The sequence below is a fragment of the Megalobrama amblycephala genome, linkage group LG15, assembly GCF_018812025.1.
Source record: "Megalobrama amblycephala isolate DHTTF-2021 linkage group LG15, ASM1881202v1, whole genome shotgun sequence".
NCBI classification, from domain to species: domain Eukaryota; kingdom Metazoa; phylum Chordata; class Actinopteri; order Cypriniformes; family Xenocyprididae; genus Megalobrama; species Megalobrama amblycephala.
The window spans coordinates 10,062,931-10,090,863 of record NC_063058.1 but is presented as its reverse complement, the minus strand read 5'-3'; the positions used below and the strand labels follow the sequence as shown (position 1 = coordinate 10,090,863).

The 27,933-nt window shown below is 34.4% G+C and overlaps 1 long non-coding RNA gene across 1 annotated transcript; it reads right to left on the bottom strand.

The window, feature by feature from the left end:
* Nucleotides 1-12,084: 12,084 nt before the first annotated feature.
* Nucleotides 12,085-27,552, bottom strand: LOC125247562. The gene is made up of 3 exons (XR_007180111.1): nucleotides 27,359-27,552; nucleotides 25,096-25,296; nucleotides 12,085-12,757 (listed from the first exon to the last, which is right to left on the bottom strand). It is a non-coding gene; the product is annotated as an uncharacterized LOC125247562 (long non-coding RNA).
* Nucleotides 27,553-27,933: the final 381 nt, after the last annotated feature.

The following is a 27,933-nucleotide window of genomic DNA, read 5'->3' as shown; positions in this document are numbered from 1 at the left end:
GATACTCGGCAAGACAAACATTTTTTAGATAATTTTGTGTGAATTTGTCTGTTCAAGCGCAAGAAGACGAGAAAGAGAACTCAATTCAGTATTCACATGCTGTCTTAGAAGTGGGGCTTTCTGGGCTTATGCTTAGGATGTGTACACACACAAAACAAACACATACATCTCGTATATATATATATATATGTATATATGTGTGTATAATGACAGATTTTGGTACAGTATTGGGCCGGCACTTGATGCCCATGGGTCATGAAGCAAAACCAGTTGAGATTCGCTGTTGTATGTAATTTTTCCTCACACTTAAACATTTAACCTTATATGAATAGTTTTATAAGTACAATCCAGAACAGTATTTGAAGGGAATAGTGCTGTTATTCTATAGAGAGGCTATTTAATGCCTTGTGTCAGGGTTCTAGCAATAAAACAGCATAAAAATGACACAGACGCAAAACAACTATGTCAGCTAGACAATTCTAAAGGTCAATACCTCCTCTATTTACGGTTTATGTGCAATACAATCACAGATTATGGTTCAATGGATTTACTCTCTTTTAAATATAATCATGACGTACGGTCTATTCGTCTAATTACATCCCGTGTAATGACATTCTCAGGAAGGGCGGTCTGGTAAGCCAGTGGTGAACAACTGGAGTGCAAATCAGAGATTAGGAATTAATGGCACAAGTACAATTTGCCATGTTAAATCCAATTGGAACTCATGAAACGCATCACAAAAAAAGGATTATTGTTTGGAAGGAAAGTGTATTTTCCTTCATTCAATTTATGTTCTGAAATTCAGTTCATTCGGTTATGGAAAAATAACAGCAGAATTTTTTTCTGCTAAACGGAAAAGTAATAACTTCATCCTCACTCAGTAGTTTGAAATCAGCTTTAAAAATGTGATTTGATGATCTAAAGAAACTTTGAAAATATGCCTCGTTCCTATAAAATGGCAGTCTCAAAAAATGTACAATCTAATTTCACAGCTACCTGTTCTGTGCGACTTCAAATCAGCCCACCTTCATGATCCAATTTTGATTGCCTCCTAATCATGTTCTAATTTTGAATGTGGACTTGTTATGCAAAAGAAATGGAGAAACTAATCACATTTACTCTGTCAGAGACGGTGAAGACGAGCACCGGGGGAGCGTGCCGTACTGGGGTTATGAAGGAAAAACCACAGCGTGCAGATCTGACAAATGTCAAGTACCACTGGATGGTTGAAATCAGCCGTATGACTTCTGCACCGCTGTAGCTTTAAGAGCCTAACTCATATAGTTAGGGAAATGTGCAATTCCCCTATCTAGGCAAAAACCATTACAAGCCCAAATAATTGACTTTCAAAAATCTGTTTCCTTAGCAACAGTAAGAAAAAGAGAACAAAAGATGGAGCTTTTTACCTGTGGAAAGTTGATCTTTGTAAAGGAGAATATGGTATATCGTCCATCAATGACTCGTGGCATGGAGTCAGTTCCCAGAAAATGGATCACAAAGGACGATAATTTGATTATTTTAACTGATAAAACTGTTTTTGTCTATACAATGTAAGTCAGTTGGATCCAAAACAACTTTGAAGCCCATTGACTTTCACTGTATGGGCAAAACAATGAATTCTTTTGAGTTCTTCTGAAGGTACGGTAGTTATTTTAATTTCTAAAGTTTTATATATGGATTTTTTTTCTCACAAAAACCCATTGCTTCACTTCAGAAGGCCTTTATTAAGACATATGGATTATATTTATGCAGTTTTTGGGCTTCAAAACAAGGATATTTATTAATATATCTCCGATTGTGTTCATCTGAAAGAAGATATATACACCTAAGATGGCTTGAGGGTGAGTAAATCATTGAATAATTTTCATTTTTGGGTGAACTATCCCTTTAACTAATGTTAACAAATGAAACCTTATTGTAAACTGGTGTTACTGGTGAGTTATTCCTTTAAATGACTTCTATTTACATGCCATCATCTTTAGATGGTAACAAAATAATTGTGAAAGGTAAATTACCCAACACCAAACAACAGTTCACTCTTGGCAGTTCAGTCATTTCGGGGTTAAATACAAAATGAAAACGAGTCAATTTAGGAAATTAGCAGTTAATGGAGTGATTATTATGTTGGAATGGCTAAGTGTGCTAATCTGAATAATCGCTATAAGCACCAGATTCACAACTGTGTCCAAGTAGAAACAGATGCACACCGATGAACCAATTCAAGCATGAGCACAGATAAATGTTGATTCAGCTTAACATTATGTACCGCTGACTGATCTATTACAGCTGAAATGGAGCTGAAACAAACAGATCTGCATTAGTTCGGCCTTTTCAGTCAAATCAAAATCAGAAGATTTTCAGCTGTACCTGTTAAATCTGGCTGGTTACATGGTTTATCTTTGAGCCGAATGCCTTGGACTTGTAATATGACCTAGAGGCCCATTTCACAGCTGCATTGTGAACCATAAGTTATGGCTTTAAGCTGAACTTTGACCCCGGTTTTATACTAATGGACCCCATACATTCACTTAAATGCATGAAATATTGTGAATTAATATAGAGAGAACTCCAAATGTCATGACACCATAAAGCATAGCAGTGCTATTTTAGCAAATATGAACTGCTCTTCAGAGATAATGTTAATATTGAGGGTAGGTTTGGTTATAGCAGTTGTAAAAATTTTTTTTTTTTTTTTTTTACATAAGCTACATAAATTACATTATTTTTAGTTGTAGATGTCACTGTCATTCTCCTACGGAAGAGGATTAGGGCCAAGCAATAATAAAAAATTAAAACCATCTCGAGATTAAAGTTGTTAAATTTAGAGAAAAAACTTGAGAAAAAAGCCGAAATAAAATGTTGAGAATAAACTCATTAAATTACGAGAAAAATGTCATTAAATTTCGAAAAAAGTCGAGATAAAATGTTGAGAATAAACTTGTTAAATTTCGAGAAAAAAGTCGAGATAAAATGTTGAGAATAAAGTCATTAAATTATGAGAAAAAAGTCGTTAAATTACGAGAACAAATTCGTTAAATTATGAGAAAAAACTCATTAAATTTCGAGAAAAAGTCGAGATAAAATGTTGAGAATAAACTTGTTAAATTTCGAGAAAAAAGTCGAGATAAAATGTTGAGAATAAAGTCATTAAATTATGAGAAAAAAGTCGTTAAATTACGAGAACAAATTCGTTAAATTATGAGAAAAAAATCGTTAAATTTCGAGAAAAAGTCGAGATAAAATGTTGAGAATTCAAGTTTATTCGCAACATTTTATCTCGACTTTTTTCTCGAAATTTAATGAGTTTTTTTCTCGTAATTTAATGAGTTTTTTTCTCGTAATTTAACAAGTTTATTCTAAACATTTTATCTCGAATTTTTTCTCTAAATTTAACGAGTTTTTTCTCGAAATTTAACAACTTTAATCTCGGGATGGTTTTATTTTTTATTATTGCTTGGCCCTAATCCTCTTCCGTATTCTCCCATATTCTATGCCTCCTTAAAAATATAGTAAAAATATCCCTAAATAAATAGCATGAAGTATAACTGTGCATGAGGTATGCTAATGTTAACACACTATCATTTGGCTAAACTAAATTTGAATTTTCATAGACGAGACAATTTAAACTGGAAAAGTAGACGATGAAAAATTATGGGAACCCCTTGTAGAATCTATGAAAATGTGAATAATTTTAACAAAATAAGAGAGATCATACAAAATGCATTTTATTTTTTATTTAGTACTGTCCCGATAAGATATTTTACATAAAAGATGTTTTTGTCCACAAGACAAAAAAATAGCTGAATTTATTAAAATGCCCCGGTTCAAAAGTTTGTTCTTAATACTGTGTGTGGTTACCTGGATGATCTACGACTGTTTGTTTTGTGATGGTTGTTCATGAGTCCCTTGTTTGTCTTGAACAGTTAAACTGGCCAATATTCTTCAGAAAAATCCTCCAGGTCCTGCAGATTCTTCAGTTTTCAAGGATTTTTTGCATATTTGAACCCTTTCCAGCAGTGACTATATGATTTTGAGATTTAACTTTTCACACCGAGGACAATTGAGGGACTCAAACACAACTATTAAAAAAGGTTCAAACATTCACTGATGCTCCAGAAGGAAACACAATGCATTAAGAGCCCGGGGGGTGAAAACTTTTGAACAGGATGAAGATGTCCAAATTTTTCTTATTTTTCAAATTTTTCTTATTTTTCTTCAGAGTAGGCTTTTGGAAAGGAGGAGTTTAGAGAGACTGAATCCTTTATCGAACCATTTCAGACACCATTTGAGAAAAAATGTGATGCTATATAAATAAGGTTACGTATATTCTGAGTGTTTTTTAACCTTGGGTGCATGTAAACATATTGTCGTAGACCTCTAAAACAAAATTAGCAACCCTTAAAATAGCATAATTAAAGAATTGCACTCTTTGATTAGATTATAGCTTTGAAAATAAAATAAATAATAATTTTATAATGGATTTTCATATTTTAAAATCAGAACCTGGGCCAAGCATACAGTGGACATCTGTCCACAGTTGAAGAATTAGCACTCAGTTAGCATAACAAAGCATAATGCTAAAGGGTCCTGACATTCTTACCATGAGACTTCAGATATTTGACCACTTAGGATGCTAATGCAAACATATAATCCATTTTTCTAAGCTACATTTGAGTTTTAAATCCCATTTTCAACAGCTAGGCCTCTTAATATGTTAACAGTGAATGCTGTTTTTCTAGTAGCAGTAAGTGTTCAGTTTTCTCTCTTGTGGTCAATAGACGCACGTTGGCAGTCAGGGGGCAAAGCGAATTTCAGCAGGTATCAGTCATCCTCTTTGTAGCAATTAGCCTAGCGCTATTACTACGCACTGATATCTGCTGAGACAGGCACTAAAACTCCGGCTGACACGAACCAGCTGATTAGCCAAGCTTAATTAGCCACGCTGCCTTTTAAATGGGGAAATCTGACTCTGCCTTTAAACCTCAATTGGGACCAAAGACTGCCGAGATGTTAAGACCGTTTCAGCACCTTAATGATGCTAAAATGGACCGCTTCAGACCGCAGAGAGAAATCAAGAACGGCCGTGCGTCGTGGATAATAACCAAATGGAAAAGGTCAAAAACAACATACTGTTAAATAAGCCATTTGGAAATTTTGTCAGATAAATGCAGAGCGAATGCTAGAGGCTGAAAGGCTAATGCTAAATGCTAAAGGGAGCACAAAGGTTTGTACTTTATCACAAAAAGGTGTGATTTGAACAAAAATGGCCTAGGATATTGAAGCTAGCCTGTGAAATTGACAAACACGGTATGCTGATAATGCTAATGCGTGCATCATCGTAACTAGACGTCGTTGGTTTGTTTATGTACTTAAAGCTTGGTAATGAATCTCAACAGGAGCTAAACCAACTCAGGTAAAACGGCTCAATAAACGCGGCCAATAAAAAGCATTTCATCTGAGGTGTCAACATGATTAATCATGCACTAAAAAGGATCCAGGACCTTTGAGTCGACGCGGTGATAGCAAAGACGATTTACATCTCGGCATTAGCTGCTACAAGACAAGCAGTTAAGTGAGCCAGCCCATGCAACAGTATGAATATTTAATTAATAATTAGTCATGTAATTCCTCCTCAGGAATTATTATCCCTAGAACTGGTTTGTGAATTTAATTATTAGAAGCCTTTTTGTTTCCATGTCCCCCTCATTACTGTCAGGATTGATGTAACACAAACTTCATTAAAAATTAAAGCGAGAGTCTTAATTACAAGGCTACCCTGACTGAAGTTAGAATTAGCCAACTCAGTGATGTGCAAATGAGAGCATTATTTAAGAAACATGCTGGAAGTAGTTATGCTAATTTGGAGGGTTCACAGTAGCAGACCTTTTCACTTGCAGTTGCATATTCATTAAATACACTATGCAAATTTAATGTAGCAGTCTTAGTAATGCCTTGTTAATTTATTCAGATTTATTGAGTACGACTTGTAAAAAGTACCAATTTAATTACTCGATCTCCTTGGGAAGGTAGTGGGATACGGCGGTGGAGGCTTTTCGACTGTGTAAATCAGGATTGCTGTGCTTTGATAGAGAAGGGGTGGGCGAACGAAAGGACACTGTTTTTAATAACTGGGCTTGAGAGACGTATTTGATTTACTTAAGCCGCACGCAAAGAGAAAATCACTTAAGTCATCTTAATGGAGGGGAGAAACGGCCGGAGATGTTGTGCTTGTTTGACCGAATTAGAATAGATGCTGAGTCCACAGCAGTTGGTGGGAATGAGACCGCTGAGACCAGTAAAAAATAAATGGAGAGCGTGTTAAGACCCCTCGGCTTCCTTACATTTCCTTACTTTTCACACAAACAGCTCTATAACATAACGGAGACCAAACCGTATTTAGTTATATTACAAGTTCACACCTCTTTCTTTAATTTATATGATTTTATGATTATTAATATGACGGTTGAGTAGCTGTGGTGCTAATGTGGGAAAAGTGAGTTTGAGTCTGGCTCATTTCTTGTCTTTTTCTGCTATACTCGCAGTTATACATATACCAGTCTTGTTATCATTAACTAAATCTAAAACTCCAGCGAGTGTCATGGCGGACGAGCAAAACCACTATATTTTTTATAGATACTACTGTTATTTTGTAACGGAATGTAGTTTTAAAGGGTTAGTTCACCCAAAAATGAATATTCTGTCATTGATTACTCACCCTCATGTCGTTACACGCCCATAAGACCTTCGTTTATCTTCAGAACACAAATTAAGATATTTTTGATAAAATCTGATGGCTCAATGAGGCCTGTATTGACAGCAAGTTAATTTACACTTGCAAATGCCCAGAAAGCTACTAAAAACACAGTTCATGTGACTAAAGTAGTTCAACCTTTATGTTATGAAGCAATGAGAATACTTTTTGTGGGCGGAAAAAACAAAATAACGACTTTGAAGCTTTACGAATCTTTTGTTTCGAATCAGTGGTTCGGAGCAAGTATGAAACTGCCAAAATCACATGAACCATTGACATTTCAAAACACTTATGACGTAACGAAACCTCATTTACTGAAATAACGTGACGTTCACGCTTCGAAGCACTGATTCGAAACAAAAGCTTCGTAAAGCTTCATGAAGCAGTGTTTTGAAATCACCATCACTAGATATTGTTGAATAAAGTCTTTATTTTGTTATTTTGGTGCACAAAAAGTATTCTCGTCGCTTCATAACATTAAAGTTGAACCACTGTAGTCACATGAACTGTTTTAAATATGTCTTTAGTAGCTTCTGAAAGTGTAAATTAACTTGCTGTCAATGGAGGCCTCACTGAGCCATCGGATTTTATCAAAAATATCTTAATTTGTGTTTAACGAAGGTCTTATGGGTGTGAAACGACATGAGGGTGAGTAATTAATGACATTATTTTCATTTTTGGGTGAACTAACCCTTTAAGAGTTTTTAGGCGAGAATATAGTTGGTTAGACCTCAGATATGCGATTTATATGTAAACACAGCGCCTACTTGAAAATTTGTTTAGACACTTTCAGAGATGCGAGCTCCAGGCCGTTAGCGACCGTTCAGCGCTCATGTACCCGCAGAGAACAGCTTAATCTCGGCCAGTCCTACGGGAATTTGCCACTGGCTTTTATGTTGATAGTGTTTTAATTGCTTTTTATTGCCAATGTGTGAACAGTTTGTGATGAAACTTAATAAATGAAACTTTCCCCAACTTCCTAGATTGCCTGTAGACTGATTTTTATGTGAAGGACTTGGGTCGTTTTGCCGGAAAAAAATCAAAAGGATGTGACATTTACATGCGCCGCTCTTCCATTCTGTACTATAACATTGGGATGTTTGTTAACAGTATATCGCTGCAAAATATTCCAACTTCTTTTTACCCCTAAGAGGACAATGAAAAATAACTTTGCCTTGAGTATATCGGGGCATTGAATCATGTTCAGTCTTTTGTGCATTACATGTGCAATAGTTTCTGTCTGCAGTTTACTTAACGGCCACCGGTGTCACTAATAAATAGGGTTTCTGAATTTTACATATAGCCCCTTTAATAAATGAATATTATTTTTAAGACTGTTGTTTTGTTGCTACTTTGTACAATAACAATAAAGACACTGTTTTGAGTCTCTGTAAAATCTGTATCTTAAAAACAAAACCAAAAACAACTAAAATACATAAGTTATAAAAACTGTGTGTAAAGCTACCAAAACTAAGTTTGCAGACAGTCAGAACTCAGGTACATATTTCTTTTTCCCTTGACATGTCTCATTGATTTTGTTTCTGTACAAACATCCCTTGGGAGACAAAAAAAAGCAAGTTCGTGAAGCTTACTACCCATGACAGCTTTCAACTGCTTTACGAACTTGTTTTGTAGCTCAGGGGTTTCATTCAGATCTGAGAAACGTGAATAAAAAAAGATACTTTCCAAAACAAAACTTTCATCTCTCTTCGACTCAAACAAAGGAATCGGACCTTTGACCGCAACTTGTTATTGCCATACATCTGCACTCCAAAACAGACAGTAAAAGAGACGCTCCTGGAACTGATGGTGTTGAACTTGTTCTCTCAGATCTTTGCGCCATGGCCAGTTGCTAATGACTGGATGCCTGTCTCAAGGGATCGCCCGGTTCTGCGGGCTGACATACTGGAAAACATCCTGAGGACTGTGGGCCAGTGAAGCTCAAAGAACCAGCAAACACAGCCTGGAGTGGATCCACACAACACTGGCCGTGTCTAAGAGACCTGCTCTCACCCCAGGATCTAATTACTTACTCCCATCTCTCCCATCATCTCCCACTTCCTCCAGCAGGAACCCCATGGGTCTCTTCAGCCCAGACCCACACATAACACACTGACACAGGGGAAGAGCTCAACCATTGTCCCTGACAACTGCAATAGTCCATATGAAAGCAGCATATAGATGCCTGATTATGTTAAACAAAATCTGAGTTAGGCTATGTTTATGCCAAACACATCCTCAAAAATGGTTGTTTGCTACGAATGCAGATTGCATTTTAAGTACATAACATGCATACAAAAAAAAAATGTCTGAAGACATGAAAGTGTAAAAGCTAAATTAAAGTAAATTCTAAAATATAAATAACACACACGTTGGGTTTCGATGTTTTATGGGGACTTTCCATTGACAATGATTTTATACTGTACTGTATAGAATGTATGTAAAAAGTAAGAGATAATTATTTGGAGAGGATAAAACCATGTAAATTAAAAAAATATTTAGAAACCAATCAAACTACAATATATACTGTACCTGTCACGCCTGCCAGCTGGAGTGCCTATAATAGCCACCAGAGGGCACCCCTTTCTCCTTTACTGTTTCATAAGCTACGTTTCCCATAATCCTTTGCCTGGACTCATCATGTCCTGATTATTTCTACCTGTTTGTCATTATCTCCTTCATGTTTGCCTATTTAAACCTTGTGTGTTCATTCATTTGTTGCGAAGTCTTGTATGTTGTTACACTGCATTTCTGAGTGTAAAGCCGTGGTCACACTAGACTTTGAACGTGCGAAATTTAATCGGATGCTGCAACGGTTGTGATACGACATCACTGTCTACAGCGTCTTTTTATAAACATGAATTTAACATATGACATATAGTGATACATTCAAAATGTAACAATATACAACCTACTCGACTTTACTGCAAAAATATCATTCTTTTAATTCAGTCAAGAGGTCATGCCATGACGAATTGATCTTCTACTGGTCTCATGTCTTCATGTGATGCGAAATCGCAGGTCAGAGTTCACTTGAACTTTGGAATGCAGTGAATATGCATTCGCATGCATATGAATGGAAGTCAATGGAACGAAAAGTGCAGTGTGACCGCCTCTTTATTCCTGTCTTGGTTTTTTGATTCTCTGCCTGTTTTCTGCCCTGTTGCTCATTTGGATTGTTTTTGCATTTGGATCTTCAACCCAAGTCTCGGAGCAGATCAGGACAATATCCAAGCTTTATGAATTTTTCAACGTTTTTTATGGAATTTTTTATTTTATTTTTCATGGAATTTGAACATAATATTAATAAATGAATAATTAATTGATAAATATATTTATACACATGCATTCTTGCATATATATATATATATATATATATATACAGTACAGTCCAAAAGTTTGGAACCACTAAGATTTTTAATGTTTTTAAAAGAAGTTTCGTCTGCTCACCAAGGCTACATTTATTTAATTAAAAATACAGTAAAAAACAGTAATATTGTGAAATATTATTACAATTTAAAATAACTGTGTTCTATTTAAATATATTTGAAAAAGTAATTTATTCCTGTGATGCAAAGCTGAATTTTCAGCATCGTTACTCCAGTCTTCAGTGTCACATGATCCTTCAGAAATCATTCTAATATGCTGATTTGCTGCTCAATAAACATTTATGATTATTTTCAATGTTGAAAACAGTTGTGTACTTTTTTTTTCAGGATTCCTTGATGAATAGAAAGTTCAAAAGAACAGCATTTATCTGAAATACAAAGCTTCTGTAGCATTATACACTACACTGTAAAAAAAAATCCCGTTGTTTCTACGGAAAAATACCGGCAGCTGTGGTTACCAGAACAATACTGTAAAAATGACATCAAACCGTAAACATACTTACGGAGTTACATGTGAATTTTACATTTTAAATCTGTTAAATTTACGGTAAAATAACATATTTCATTAACTGATATAATGTTAATTTACTAACCTAATGAAGTACTAATATCTGTTTTGTACCTTTATAATACACTGACAGTCACCAAACACAGTGGTGATGAGAGTCACATGATGAATCAAAGTTCATCACAAGCAGCTTTTCCACAAGCTGAGAAGCACAATACTAATATATAGAAGGTGCACACAGTGTCATTCACACACACACTAAACACCATCATGGTAACATGCATGAAATTTTAAAATGCAATAAACATTAATTTAACAACATTAGATGTAACATAAAACCCTAATGTACATAACTGATTAGAAAAAAATGAGAAAAACTAAGAAACAGAGTTATTTCAACGAAAATATATCAAATGTGAAGTGTCACGCAGGGAATTGTGGGAATGTCAATATACAGTTTTTCACTGTAAATTTTACAATGAATTGTTATTTTTCACTTCCAAAAACTGTGAATTTAACGGTATTTTACCGTAAAATTACATTAAATGTACCATTAGATCTATTACAGTTATTCACCGTATATAGTACGGAAACTTTCTGTAAACCAATCAACAGTTTTTCACCGCAGCATTTTTACAGACTTTTACTGTTAAAATCACGGTCATTTTTTACAGTGTACCGTTCAAAAGTTTGGGGTCAGTAAGAATTTTTATTTTTATTTTTTTGAAAAGAAATTAAAGAAATGAATACTTTTATTCAGCAAGGATGCATTAAATCAATCAAAAGTGGCAGTAAAGACATTTATAATGTTACAAAAGATTAGATTTCAGATAAACACTGTTCTTTTGAACTTTCTATTCATCAAATAATCCTGAAAAAAAATATTGTACACAAATATTTTGTACAATTGTACACATTAAATGTTTATTGAGCAGCAGATCAGCATATTAGAATGATTTCTGAAGGATCATGTGACACTGAAGACTGGAGTAACGATGCTGAAAATTCAGCTTTGCCATCACAGGAATAAATTACTTTGTGAAATATATTCAAATAGAAAACAGTTATTTTAAATTGTAATAATATTTCACAATATTACTGTTTTTTACTGTATTTTTAATTAAATAAATGTAGCCTTGGTGAGCAGACGAAACTTCTTTTAAAAACATTAAAAATCTTAGTGGTTCCAAACTTTTGGACTGTACTGTATATATATATATATATATATATATATATATATATATATTTATATAAAATGGGTATAGGTAAGTTATAGGTTATAGGTATAGGTAAGCTAATATAGGTAAGTTACCTATATTAGTTAACATTAACTAAAAATGAGCAATACAGCATTTATTAATCTTAGTCCATGGTAATTTCAAAATTTACTTAAATTTACTTTTTTATTTAATTACATTTACTCATTTTTAAGGTCCAAAGTTGTATTTGTTAACATTTGTTAATGCACTATGAACTAGCATGAACAAACAACAATTCGATTTTTACTAACTAATGTTAACAAAGATAAATGCTTAAAAATATAAATTGTAATATAATATAACATTTAAATAAAATATTTTATTTTGTGCATCCCTACTGAAAACTTTTAATGATACACACACAATTAATCTCTTATGTCCTCAAAAACACTGTGGCATATGAATATGCATGTTATTTTATCAGATAAATTATCTCTCGTGGTCCTCAGAGGCTCCAGCATAGTAAATAATTTAGATCCTCCCACATAACATAAATCTCTGCCCAGCCACTTTTACTATATTTGTTTAATGTACTATCTAATAAAATTGAACTGCAGATTTCCTAATTTTTCACATTGTGATTGTTTTTAGACAAGATAAACTGCTTTGACGTGACAGACAGCACTGTCAGATGAACCACAGAGGGCAAGTGCCTCTTCATCTTGATTAATCCATCACAAAGCATGAGTGAATTTGTTGGGTGTGTGTGTGTGTGCGTGAGAGAGAGAAAGAGTCTTTTATAGATACATGACAGATGGACAATTGAGGGAAGTTTAAACTGCTAAATGCTGATGGCATCTTCCTCCCATAATGTCACTGTCCACCAGCCGTCTCTTTTTCTTTAATGGCTCTGGGAAAACACAAAATACACACACTTTAAAGTCACCATAAAATCGTAAAACGTCTTTTTTTAATGGAATATTGCAGTATTTATGATAAACGACTTAACCATGCACATTATTTTATATATATATATATATATATATATATATATATATATATATATATATATATACACTGTAAAAAAATCCCAGTAAAATTTACGGTAAAAAAACGGCAGCTGTGGTTGCCAGAACTTTACTGTAAAAAATACAGTAGCAATGTAAAAAAACATCTGTTAAATTTACGGTAAAATAACGTATTTCATTAACTGATATAATGTTAATTTACCAACCTAATGAAGTACTAATATCTGTTTTGTACCTTTATAATACACTGACTCTCACCAAACACAGTGGTGATAAGAGTCACATGATGAATCAAAGTTCATCACAAGCAGATTTTCCACAAGCTGAGAAGGACAACACTAACATATAGAAGGTGCACACAGTGTCATTCACACACACACTAAACACCATCATGGTAACATGCATGAAATTTTAAAAATGCAATAAACATTAATTTAACAACATTAGATGTAACATAAAACCCTAATGTACATAACTGATTAGAAAAAAATGAGAAAAACTAAGAAGAAACAGAGTTATTTCAACGAAAATATATCAAATGTGAAGGGTCACGCAGGGAATTGTGGGAATGTCAATTTACAGATTTTCACTTTAAATTTTACAATGAATTGTTATTTTTCACTTCCAAAAACTGTGAATTTAATGGTATTTTACCATAAAATTACATTAAATGTACCGTTAGATCTATTACAGTTATTCACCGTATATAGTACGGAAACTTTCTGTAAACCAATTGACAGTTTTTCACTGCAGCATTTTTACAGTCTTTTACTGTTAAAATCACATCATTTTTTACAGTGTATATATATACATATATAAAAGCTGACTTGTTTCCTCGCTGCCCTATCCTGCAATGACTCAGGCAACAGAAATACTACATAAATTGTATAAAGTAATCTCTCTTTTGTTGTTTAATTAACATTAATGACAGACAGCAGCAGGTTTATTAGGCTGCTGTCACTTTAAGACCGAATGCACTGATCCAATATACTGTTACACGTGTTTTCTTTCTCAACTGTTACGTTCACTTAAGACATAAATGACTGTGTTTAAGAGGATACTTGCAAAGAGGGGCTTTTTGACATGTAAGTACATGTATTTAACAGTTCAAGCCCAATTACGCGGCAAAAAGAATTTTAGTAGGCTACTCGCACATTTTATGAGCAGTGGATTTATGTGTGCGTGTCTCATATAGCGAAATGAGTTCTCTTTCGCTACTTGCTGCTCTTCAGTGGTTTAAAATCACTTGTTTTTAAACCACAATGCTTAAAAACGCATGTAAACAATACGTTTTAGCAACCAAGCAACACAGCAATGTCACGTGAGCGAAACTGCGATAGAGACGATCGTCCAAAATCTCTACCTGTTGACAAATTTCTAAGGTTAATCATATTCACCGGTATATTGCCCAACCCTAATAGTAACCATCAAATTTGGGTGGAATTATTGTATTTTTATTCTCAATGATCCATTATTAATCTACCTGCGTTACTGTTCAAAAGTGTGGGGTCAGTAAGATTTATTTTTTAAAAGAGATTTTAACCCGATGAATGAAACCGAAGCTGCGATAGTCTTTTCCCTACTGTGACGTATATTCGAGTAAAATGGCTTCTTGAACAAGGAAAAAATAGGTGTGTTCGACTTGAAGTGGCGATGCGTGGACCGATCAGTGTTTGACATCAAGTCAAACACACCTAATGAAGGGTGGGACTTGTTTTTTTTGTTTTTTTTTCCCATTCAGAAATTGATTGGATAGCTTACGTTACTATTGCTGCTATTGCTTCAATTTCAAATGCTGCTCTTTTGAACTTTCTATTCATCAAAGAATCCTGAAATAATGTATCATGGTTCTACAAAATTATTCACAATAATAATAAAAGTTTCTTGAGCAGCAAATCAGCATATTAGAATGATTTCTGAAGGATCATGTGACACTGAAGACTGGAGTAATGATGCTGAAAATTCAGCTTTGTATCACAGGAATAAATTACATTTTAAAATATATTCAAATATAAAATGGCTATTTTAAATTGTAATAATATTTCACAATATTAATGTTTTTACTGTATCTTTAATCAAATGAATGCAGCCTAAATGAGCATAAAAGACTTCTTTTAAAAACATTTTTAAAAATCTTGCTGACCCCAAAACGTTTGAATGGTATATAGCTTTTAACTAGGTGTTAACTAGGTCTATTATTTTTCCTAAAATTTCAAATCAATGCCAGAAAGTATACTGATTGTTGCAGGCTGCCTGCAGGCCTGTCATCAGGGACAAACGGGATGAAGGGGCTCCACTAAGGTCCTCTACAATATACCCTACCCATTGGGCCAAGGGATGAAGGAGGCCCACGCACAATGTAAGCAAGGGCCCTGGTAGCCTGAAGGTATGAGAGCTTAGAGGACCAGCATCCCATCACTCTCTCCCCCCACCGGCACAAACCACCCCCTGCCTGTAATTACCCCAGGCCCATGAATAATGGCAGGTCCGCTCGCCCGGCGACGCTTTGATAGAGATGAGATTAGTTTAATCAAGTCCACGGGCCGGACGAGGCCTCTGAATCTCATCACCTACCCCTCGAATCGCCCATCTTCAACACGTCCGGCCCATCTGCCATCCGTTTGTTAGCTCGTCCACGCTAGTCATGCTAAAACTTAGCGTCTCCGGTACAAGCGTGCAGTCTTTATGATTTGTAGCCTGATAGTTTGATCCTTGTGCCAGAAAAAGCACACAGTTTAAGCCTTACTGATGGTCGTAACCTTTAAAACGCCTGCGGAACAGGCTAACAGGTTAGCGAGATGTGATATTTGGCATGGCGAATCAGATAATGCCAGAGACAAAAACCCGCGCGCGCACACACCCAGCGACTTACGCATACAAAAGGAGTATAAATTTCCATATGCTGAAATTTGACTGAAATTAGCATCACATTGGATGGATCAAAGGAGCGTGTTGCCTCTCTATTGCACTATGGTGGCGCAGACAGCGGTAACGCTCCCTTAGGGTCTGCCAGTTAAACTAGGGGATTAGTGAGGGTCTATTAAAGATTAAAGAGGTGGGTTTTACTTTATTATCCCAAACCAACAACTGTCAGTGTCAGGCATATTCGTATCCCTCATTCAGCACAACAGATTGTCAATAATTTGGTAGAAAACGTATTTTACCGGGGGATTAATAATGCATGTGAGTTTTAGATTTTAAGTTGCGTAATTGTTATTGTTTGCATCTCTTTCTGCGTTCTTATTCCTCAGAGACGTCCCAACAAATGACAAATTAAAAGGAGTGTTTATGGTTATTTGAATTGTAAGATCCTACAAGTAAATTTAACAAGAACATGTCTTTGTTTTGAGCTGAAATATAAATCAAAATTAGTTTGGAGTTCTAAAAGAAAAGTTAAATGAATAAATAAATAAATAAATAAATAAATATATAGATATAATATATTTTATACCATACTGCAAATGCAATGTATGTGGTTATTAATATATAAAATATTTTATACCCTACTTTAAATGCAATATATGGTTATTAATATATTATATTTTTATACCCTACTGTAAATGCAATACATGTGGTTATTAATATATATTTTATACCCTACTGTAAATGCAATATGTATATTTATTAATATATTATATATTTTATACCCTACTGTAAATGCAATATGTGGTTATTAATATATTATATATTTTATACTCTACTGTAAATGCAATACATGTGGTTATTAATATATTATATATTTTATACCCTACTGTAAATGCAATATGTATATTTATTAATATATTATATATTTTATACCCTACTGTAAATGCAATATGTGGTTATTAATATATTATATATTTTATACCATACTGTAAATGCAATACATGTGGCTATTAATATATTATATATTTTATACTCTACTGTAAATGCAATATATGTGGTTATTAATATATTATATTTTATACCGTACTGTAAATGCAATATGTGGTTATTAATATATTATATATTTTATACTCTACTGTAAATGCAATATATGTGGTTATTAATATATTATATTTTATACCTTACTGTAAATGCAATATGTGGTTATTAATATATTATATATTTTATATCCTACTGTAAATGCAATATTTATAATGATTAATATATTATATTTTATACCCTACTGTAAATGCAATATGTGGTTAATATATATTTTATACCCTACTGTAAATGCAATATGTGGTTATTAATATATTATATATTTTATATCCTACTGTAAATGCAATATGTATATTTATTAATATATTATATATTTTATACCCTACTGTAAATGCAATATGTGGTTATTAATATATTATATATTTTATACCCTACTGTAAATGCAATATATATATGGTTATTAGTATATTATATTTTATACCGTACTGTAAATGCAATACATGTGGTTATTAATATATTATATATTTTATACCCTACTGTAAATGCAATATGTGGTTATTAATATATTATATATTTTATATCCTACTGTAAATGCAATATTATATTTATTAATATATTATATATTTTATACTGTACTGTAAATGCAATATGTGGTTATTAATATATTATATATTTTATACTCTACTGTAAATGCAATATATGTGGTTATTAATATACTATATTTTATACCCTACTGTAAATGCAATATGTGGTTATTAATATATTATATATTTTATATCCTACTGTAAATGCAATATTTATATTTATTAATATATTATATATTTTATACTGTACTGTAAATGCAATATGTGGTTATTAATATATTATATATTTTATATCCTACTGTAAATGCAATATGTATATTTATTAAAATATTATGTATTTTATACCCTACTGTAAATGCAATATGTGGTTATTAATATATTTTATATCCTACTGTAAATGCAATATGAGGTTATTAATATATTTTATACCCTACTGTAAATGCAATGTATAAAGTTATTAATATATTATGTTATTTTATACCCTACTGTTCTTGCAAAAATATATATTTGTTTTACCATTAATGTAATTAAACATTTTATATAATATATAAACATATACTACATATATTACTGGCAAATCTTAGATTTAAATACAGTAGTTTGTAGTACTGTAGTTTACAATAATGTCTTACAATGGAAGTTTATTGGACTAAACATTGCAAACGTTTAAATACACAGTGTTTCTTTGCTTACTAACTCATTAACTCACTACTAACATAATGTATAAAAGTGCTTTAACAAAAATTTGTATATTTCGGCTTTTAAACTGTCTGAAACACTTGCCCTATAGACTTCCATTGTAAATAGATTACTGTAGATTCCATTTTTTGCATTGTTTTTTCTTGTGATAACTTGTACTGAATCCTGTAAACAGACTCCAAACACAACGAAAGCAATCCACTAAATGCTATTTTTCACTTTTGAGGGAATTAGTGCGTTATACAGGTAATTAACCAAAGAACAACCATCCATTATAATGACCTTGCTATACTGATGGCTTTATACACATTGTAAAGTCAACTTCAATGCGTCCCAAATGTGTAACTAGAGTAGTATGTTTAAAATCATTTAAGCACCTCTCATTAGAAAGATCAACATTAGATTACTCACACTAATGTGTTTACCCCCCGAGGCGCTGCACTTTTTCTTTACAGACAACAAATCATTTTTTGTCAAAACTGAGTAACACAGCATGAGATGGGCAAACTGGCTATATGCTGTGTGTGTGTGTGTGTGTGTGTGTGTGTTATGACTGCAGACTAGAGGAACTTTGCAAACAAAGCCCAGAGTGAAGCGCTCCCGTTTTGACTTTCACACAGCCTCTGTCAACAGCGGAGCCTCCGAGCTGAGAGATATCGCACCATTACAGCACTATTTGGGAGCCATTCATCAAATCAGACACAAGATTAATTAAGCCTACGGACTGAATTACTCCCGGTCTCTTCTCGTGAAGGTGTACCTCCAGTCCCGGCTGGGGTTGAAGGGATGATGGGGGTCTCTAAAGGAGGGGGTGGGGTGCAGAACTGATTCTATCTTACATATGTAGACATGAGCATGTAAAATATCATTGTTGAAGGGTTAGTTCACCCCAAAAATGAAAATTCTGTCATTAATTACTCACCCTCATGTCGTTCCACACCTGTAAGATCTTCGATCATCTTCAGAACACAAATTAAGATATTTTTGATAAAATCCGATGGCTTAGTGAGACCTGCATTGACAGCAAGATCATTAATACTTTCAGATGCCCAGAAAGCTACTAAAGACATATTTAAAACAGTTCGTGTGACTACAGTGGTTCAACCTTAATGTTATGAAGTGACGAGAATACTTTTTGTGCACCAAAAACCCCCCAAAATAACGACTTTTGAACAATATCTAGTGATTTCAAAACACTTCATGAAGCTTTACGAATCTTTTATTTCAAATCAGTTGTTCAGCGCGTATCAAACTGCCAAAGTCACGTAAACCATTAAAATTTCGAAACACTTATGACGTAACAAAGCCTCGTTTACTGAAATCATGCGATTATGGCGCTCCAAACCACTGATTTGAAACAAAAGATTTGTAAAGCTTCATGAAGCAGTGTTTTGAAATCACTAGATATTGTTGAATAAAGTCTTTATTTTGTTATTTTGGTGCACAAAAAGTATTCCCATCGCTTCATAACATTAAGGTTGAACCAATGTAGTCACATTAACTGTTTTAAATACGTCTTTAGTAGCTTTTGGGCATTGAAAGTGTTAATTATCTTACTGTCAATGGAGGCCTCACTGAACCATCGGATTTTATCAAAAATATCTTAATTTGTGTTCTGAAGATTAACAAAGGTCTTACGGGTGTGGAACGACATGAAGGTAAGTAATTAATGATTGAATTTCTATTTTTGGGTGAACTAACCCTTTAAAGGAATAGATCACCCAAATGTGAAAATTCTGTTAACATTTACTCATGTCGTTCCAAACCTATATGAATTTATTTCTTCTGCTAAACATAAAAAAAGATATTTTAAAGAATATGGGTAACCAAATATGTAATCACAATGACAGGGTGAAGTTTGTCAGGAACATGTCAATTTTATCCCAAAATATGGAAGATATAGTTTGCAGAATATTTTGCATAATAAAAATTGTCTATTTTTGTATTATGATTTTTTTTTGGCACTGTGACAATTTTCATTACAATTATTATCATTTAGACCACAACATTTTCATTACCACAATGTGTTATTTTACTAATTTTTCTAATTTTTAAAATTTTATAAATATAAATATACATGTTCAGTAATTTTTATTAATTTTTGCAACAAAGTATGTTTACAAACCTTTTGCAAAATGTTGTAAATTTAAGTTTCTTTTGTTAAATTAATAATTTTTTCATCGTTCATAATTACGACAAAATAAAGTAAATTATATATATATATATATATATATATATATATATATATATATATATATATATTCCTTATTTAATATGTGACAGTTGAATATTAAAACTGAGAGGAAGCTTCTTGTCACCCATAATTATTAGGTAGAAATATTGATGCATACTAAATGTCACTTCAATAAGCGCAGCTCATAATCAAGATAAACACAGGAATAAAAGCTCTTCTTGTACATTATGTGCCTTAACCGTATAAGTGTGTTTTTTCTGGAGGGACGGGGGCAATTCTGAAATGATGGATCTGCATCTTGAATAATTTTTCATCATAGTCAGTTTTCTTGGCCTCTGAATACGGCACACAGTAGATATACATCACCGCTTTAAACAGCCATCATATCTGCGAAGATGGATGCTGGCAATCTGAACTGTGAGGTGGGGCTAATGGTTTTACATCGGCGGGCCATTTTTCCCTCTTTCCCTTTTACACAAACATATACATTAAACACACACGGCAGACGCTCTCGTGCAAACGTCCACATCCGCCCACTCGCGCCGACACGCGCACACATTTTAATGAGTTCATTAGCCCATTGTATCCTCTCCCTCATCTGAGCGGGTCATATCTTGATGAATGGTGTGTGTGGCGCCTTGCTCCGGGGTAGGATTTCATCGCTCAAGTGGCATGAGGAGAGATAGAGCAACCGAAGCTAAGAAAAATATGAGCGAGCAGGGAGGGATGAGAAAAGAGGGGCAAGGTGTTTGGACCACCAGAGAGTTTCCTCCCGCATGAGCGCGGCATCAGCGGAGACATTAAGAATCTAATGTGCTATTATTCTCCATTGCGCCCCTAAGCTTTAAACATCTGTCCTGTGGGTGGCTGCGGTAATAGGCATGGGCTTTAGGACCTGTTTCCGAGACTAGACACCGGCACCCACGAGGGCCCTTGACACACCGGCGACTTAATCTGCAACTCCTTCCACAAAATTGACATTGTCTAGAGAGTAAAGCAATCACCCGAACTGGTATTACAGAGCATTTATGTTTGAGCTAGGCTTCCAAACAGCAAATCTTGACCTTTTCGAGACACCCCGTCGCCAAACTCCATTTTCCTGCCCGAGTCTTTCCAAACTTCCTTGAAGAATTATGTTTGTCATTGGACTTGGCTCTCCTCGAGGTGGGCTGTGGGTTTAGATGCGCGCCGAGCAATCTGTTTCACCTAATACCGCCGTGGATTTGGGACTTGAAAGAAAGAAACAGAGGATGAAAAGTAGAAAAAGGGCTGGGAGATGGGATAAATTTCTACACTTGAATGATGGAAGGAGATCTTTGGACAGGTCTGGTTTACCGCAGAGTAATTTAGGTGTTTGGGCCTGAGCTCTCTGGTCTGTCTATTATGACATGTGGCTACTGTCATACAAAAAGACCAAAGGGACAAAGATGGACGTCAAACAAGAAAAGATTGCATGTACAGTCATAATGAAAAGACATTTCCCGTGTTGATGCCCTACACGAGCAAATATTTAAGTCTTGTAGTTGTTGCTACAAATCTGTATGCTTTTTTTTCTAAAACAGTATAATTTTCTTTCCTTTATTCCTGAAATGAAATAATAATTTTTTTAGGCTGCCCTGAAAAAAAAAAGCCTATTTAAAATAAAGAAATACTTAGCATAATAGTTTAGCATAATCTTTTGTTTGATATTTTAACAAAATCGCTAAAAATCTTCCAAATTAATGTCATGTGCCACATGGAACATGCAAAAAGAACCTCATGACTGTGTGTGAAGGTCATTAAGTTTGTTAAAGGTGTCCTAGAAAGATTGAATTTTCCTTGGCATAGTTGAATAACAAGAGTTCAGTACATGGAAATGACATACAGTGAGTCTCAAACTCCATTGTTTCCTCCTTCTTGTGTAAATCTCATTTGTTTAAAAGACCTCCGGAAAACAGGCGAATTTCAACATAACACCGACTGTTACGTAACAGTCGGGATCATTATTATGTATGACCCCAATATTTGCATATGCCAGCTCATGTTCAAGGCATTAGACAAGGGCAGCCAGTATTAACGTCTGGATCTGTGCACAGCTGAATCATCAGACTAGGTAAGCGAACAAGGACAACAGCGAAAAATGGCAGATGGAGCAATAATAGCTGACATGATCCATGAGTACATGATATTTTTAGTGATATTTGTAAATTGTCTTTCTAAATGTTTCGTTAGCATGTTGCTAATGTACTGTTAAATGTGGTTAAAGTTACCATAGTTTCTTACTGTATTCACGGAGACAAGAGCCGTCGCTATTTTCATTTTTTAAACACTTGCAGTCTGTATAATTCATAAACACATCTTCATTCTTTATAAATCTCTCCAACAGTGTAGCATTAGCCGTTAGCCACGGAGCACAGCCTCAAACTCATACAGAATCAAATGTAAACATCCAAATAAATACTATACTCACATGATCCGACGCATGCATGCAGTATGCATGACGAACATCTTGTAAAGATCCATTTGAGGGTTATATTAGCTGTGTGAACTTTGTAAATGCACTGTATTATAGTTGAGAGCTGGGGGGGGGGGGGGGTGGCAGGGAGCGTGCGATTTAAAGGGGCCGCAGCCTGAATCGGTGCATAGTTAATGATGCCCCAAAATAGGCAGTTAAAAAAATTATTAAAAAAATCTATGGGGTATTTTGAGCTGAAACTTCACAGATACATTCAGGAGACACCTTAGACTTATATTACATCTTTTAAAAACTGGTTCTAGGGCACCTTTAAAATATCAGTTCATTTCTTATTTCACTTAGTTCTGGCTGTGAAATGTGGTGTGACTCCCTAAATATCTTTTTATGAATTAAAGGTCCCGTTCTTCGTGATCCCATGTTTCAAACTTTAGTTAGTGTGTAATGTTGTTGTTAGAGTATAAATAAAATCTGTAAAATTTTAAAGCTCAAAGTTCAATGCCAAGCGAGATCTTTTATTTAACAGAAGTCGCCTACATCGAACGGCCAGTTTGGACTACATCCCTCTACTTCCTTCTTTAATGACATCACTAAAACAGTTTTTTGACTAACCTCCGCCCACAGGAATACACAAGAGTTGCGTTTGTAGAGTGTGTTTGTCGCCATGTCGTCGAAACGCTGTTATTTTCATCCCGCAGTCCAATCACCGGGTCTGATTCCGGCTCAAATTGATAGGGTAAAATTAAAGACATGTTTACAATAACACTGAGCGCATGCATCTCCACGTTATGGTAAGAGGCGTGACCTTTCCGGGCAAGATGCGCTAAACTGCTGTCGAATCACAACACAGGAACCGCTGGCACAATCAGAACTCGTTACGTATTTCTGAAGGAGGGACTTCATAGAACAAGGAAGTCATCAGCCCGTTTTTATGACAGTGGAAACAGCGGTATACAGATAAGTAAATTATGTGAAAAATACTGTGTTTTTTTACACGCGAAACATGAACACATGTTATATTGCACACTATAAACACAATCAAAGCTTCAAAAAAACACGAAAAACGGGACCTTTAATAATAAATGATATTTGTGGAAAAAAAAAAAATTATATATATATATATATATATATATATATATATATATATATATATATATATATATATATATATATATATATATATGAAGACTTCAGATGCAAAAGCCTCTAAGTGCCGTCTGAAATTTTCTTCTAAAATTAGCATTTTTATGAAGCTTGTATGTTTAGGTTCAGTAATTTCACTTTAATGGCAATTAATATGTCATTTTCATTGCCATTAAAGTGAAATTACTGAACATAAACATACAAGCTTGATAAAAATGCTCATTTAAGAAGAAATTTTAAGATGGCACTTAGAGGCTTTTGCATCTGAAGTCTTCATATATATATATATATATATATTACCTAGAAAAACTTAAAAATTATTAGGATGTCTTCACTGACATGTATTTATTTAAGATATAAGAAAAAAATGCTATTACTTTTACACAACATGACATTTTTAAAGGGTTAGTTCACCCAAAAATGAAAATAATGTAATTTATTACTCACCCTCATGTCATTCCACACCTGTAAACCTGTAAGCTTCCTGAAGCAGTGTTTTGAAATCGGCCATCACTAAATAAGTCATTATTTTGTTTTTTTGGTGCACCAAAAATATTCTTGTCACTTTATAATATTAATATTGAACCACTGTACTCACATGAACTGATTTAAATAGTACATTAATGGATCTTGAGAGAGGAAATGTCATTGCTCCCTATGCAGGCCTCACTGAACCATCGGATTTCAACAAAAATATCTTAATTTGTGTTCCAAAGATTAACGAAGGTCTTACGGGTGTGGAACGGCATGAGGCTGAGTAATAAATGACATTATTTTCATTTTTGGGTGAACTAACCCTTTAAGTCCTTAAATTTATGAGCAACACAAGACATGGAACACAAAAGGAGAACTTTTAAAGAATTGTCATGGAGGCCATTTTAGACAGTTCAAAGTGACCATGTCTGTCAAGTTTCTAAAAGGGCAAATAATAAAGCATAATAAAAGACCATTAAATGAAGTTTAGAAAATAACGTTTTCAAGAAAAGTTTAATAGCCAATAAGCAGAAAAGAAAAAAACAAATAAACGATTTAGCAGAACTAGAATTTCATATTTTTAGTGAGGCTTTTTTCTATTTTATCTTGACATTTTTTTACTTTATGCCCCTCAAAAAATGTAAATGAATTTTAAATCAGAAATCAAAAACATCATAGAAGAGGTGCATTCAAGTCATTGTATGTATGAATTGCATTTAATTTTAATAGATTGGACAAAAAGAGTCACACACACAAGTTTTCCCAACTGACCTGTGATAGTTTATCATTAACAGCCCTGTGCCGTAATGAGATCCTGTCTGGCTTCATCGTTGAGCTTTTGTAGTGTCATTGTCACTTACGTCCCCCCTTGTTTGAATGCTTCATCATATGCCGTGTGAGCAGACAGAGTGACCACCGGGGATTTGAGGCGGGCCGAGCAGAGCAGACATTCATATTTATAAGTCAGGCAATCTGAGTGATAAAGGAGGAAGGACATTAACACCGTCAAATGAAGCAATTTTCACAAAACAGTCTTAAAGGGATAAATGTGCTGCTTTCATTCTCACTTAACCTTTGATCTGCAGTATGTAGCTCAAACACTTACAGTAGCGGCTCAAAGTGGTCATTAAATTCCTCTGATTTGTTTCGTGTAATAGCCGACTGGCATCATTCTTGAGACTTACGGAAAACGCCGTAAATGGCATTATGTGGATTAAGAACTGGACAATGATTTCTGTTGTACGACCCCAATAATGTCAATGAACATCATTTTGAAAGTAGCAGCCGATTAATGCTGCACTCCTGCTTGAATAGACGTAATCTGTAGTGCTAGTTAAAACTTGAAATATTTCATATTTTAAGTATGATTTTCTTTCTTTTATTCCTGAATTAAAGTTCAAAAATGTCAGGGTGATGCAGCTGAGCTGAGATTTTATAGTGAAGAAAAAGCCTCATTAAAATAAAGAAGTTCTAGAAAAGAAACCCTTAGGTAGTTTAGTATAATCCTTTGTTATTATTACTTAGAAATAATATCACTTAACAAAATCACACTTTAAAAAAAAATATTTTCATGATTTGTTATCACAACATTTTTTTTTTTGTCAAATCAATTTCAGTAATTAATGTGGTTCAGACAACATAATATTTTGAGTTTCTGTTGATTAAACCAATCACCTTCATTGTATTAACTCAAATTTTTAATTTCAAGGAACTCAAAATTATAAGGCAACCAGATAACTTACTTTTTTAAGTTGAACCAACATTCTTTTTTACAGTGCACTTAACTTTTTAAAAAAACTGTCATTTGGTGCAACTAACATGCAGAAAGAACCTAATGACTGTGTGTGAAGGTCAATACGTTTTTTAAAATATCCAATAATTTCTTATTTCATATCTTTTTATGACAAAGCAAGGTTAGTTCAGGGTGTGAAATGTGGTGCAACTCCCCAAATATGTAATGATTTTTATGAATTAATAATTGATGATATACTTTTTACCTTTTAAATATATTTAAGAAAAAAAAAATGATTTTGCTTTTACGCCACATGACATTTTTAAGTTTCAAATACAAACGCCATAGACATCACTATCATTGTATGGAAAAGAGCAGCCTGGACATTCTGCTAAACTTCTCCTTTTGTTTTCCACATAAGAAAGAAAGTCATACCATTTTGGATCTGAGTAAATGATGACAGAAAGGCCAATTTCTTCCTCAATAATGAGCACTAGATTCCTTCTTTTTTTCTTTCTTTTTTTTTTTTAAAAAAAGAAGTGGAATAAAATTTTCGGTAGCTGGTTAATTGCCTCAAAACTGGTGGCTGAGAATGAAAAATTCATGAAAACGGTGTCGCTATCAACAAAGAGAGGGAGAACGAGAAATCTATAACTCTGGTCTCTCACCATTAATTGAATTAAATTCAGTCTGAGGACAGATAAATTTGGCTTAAAGGCACCATATTCCCTCCAGGCCCTAATTAAATATACAGTCTTTAAAACACAAAAATAATCATTTGATTCATCGAATATTAATGAGATGACGGAAGGCGTGCACTTCCAGAGTGCAACACAGCACTCACATTACATTTGCTTTTCCAACGATTTCGCTTTTCTAACAACGTACAACACCACAAACAACTCGTCGTGTGTATAATCCAAATAAGTGTTGTTTCCTGTGCGGAGAGCATCTGTTAACGAAGGAAAAACAGTAGCAACCCTCTGCTCCTCTTTTGTTTTTCGTAAAAACAACATCCTCTTCCCGTTCAGACGCAGAGAAAAAAAAGAGTCTATCTAAACAGTTAACAGATGGCTAAAGCTTGTGTCTTTGAGCAGTGTTTCCCAGCAATTAAAAGTTTCTGCCTGTTATTCCGCTCCCCGAGTGCAGATTGCAAACAACACAAGAGGTCAAATATCTGGAAGGGAAACAAGGGATAGGAGCGACTGCGCACCGGTCTCATCTGGTGCTGTGCAGGACGTGCATTCACCTGAACGTCCGTAATCACCTGGCACCTATGTGAATAATTAGTACAATAATTACCAGCTTTAAAACGAGGCTGCGCGCTGCCCTCTTGCCTGACGCCATCAAGAATAACAGGTGTTGCCGGTGCCTGGAAGGGACAGAGATTAAAGATTATTTCACTATCTGGTCTCTCCTTCAGGCCAAAGCGATCTCCCCCACTCTCTCTGTCAAGCATGAGAGGGGGCCGAGCGGGGGCTCATTTTCCTCCAGCGTGGCGGTTTTGGGAATGGAGAGTTTGACAGAGAGTGAATATTGTTTAATCTGGGAGAGTGATACGTCCTTGAGATTCCTGGGCGCTTGGTGTCCACATAACCTAGAGCGAGGTGGAGGTTGTCTTTATTGGTGGCTGGGCCTGTTACTAATGAGCAGGAGTTTTCACTGTACAGCATTGGAGAATCATAAAGCAGCATTATTAAACTACATTGCACTTTATGAGGAATGCCACTGATATGTGGTTGCTAAGGTGTTCTGAGTGTTTTAACACGTTGCTAGGTGGTTGCCAGGGCTGCTATGGTGTTTCTAGGGTGTTGTTACCAGGATGTATGAAGTTGATAAGGTGTGAGTATTTTAACATGTTGCTATGTAGTTGTTAG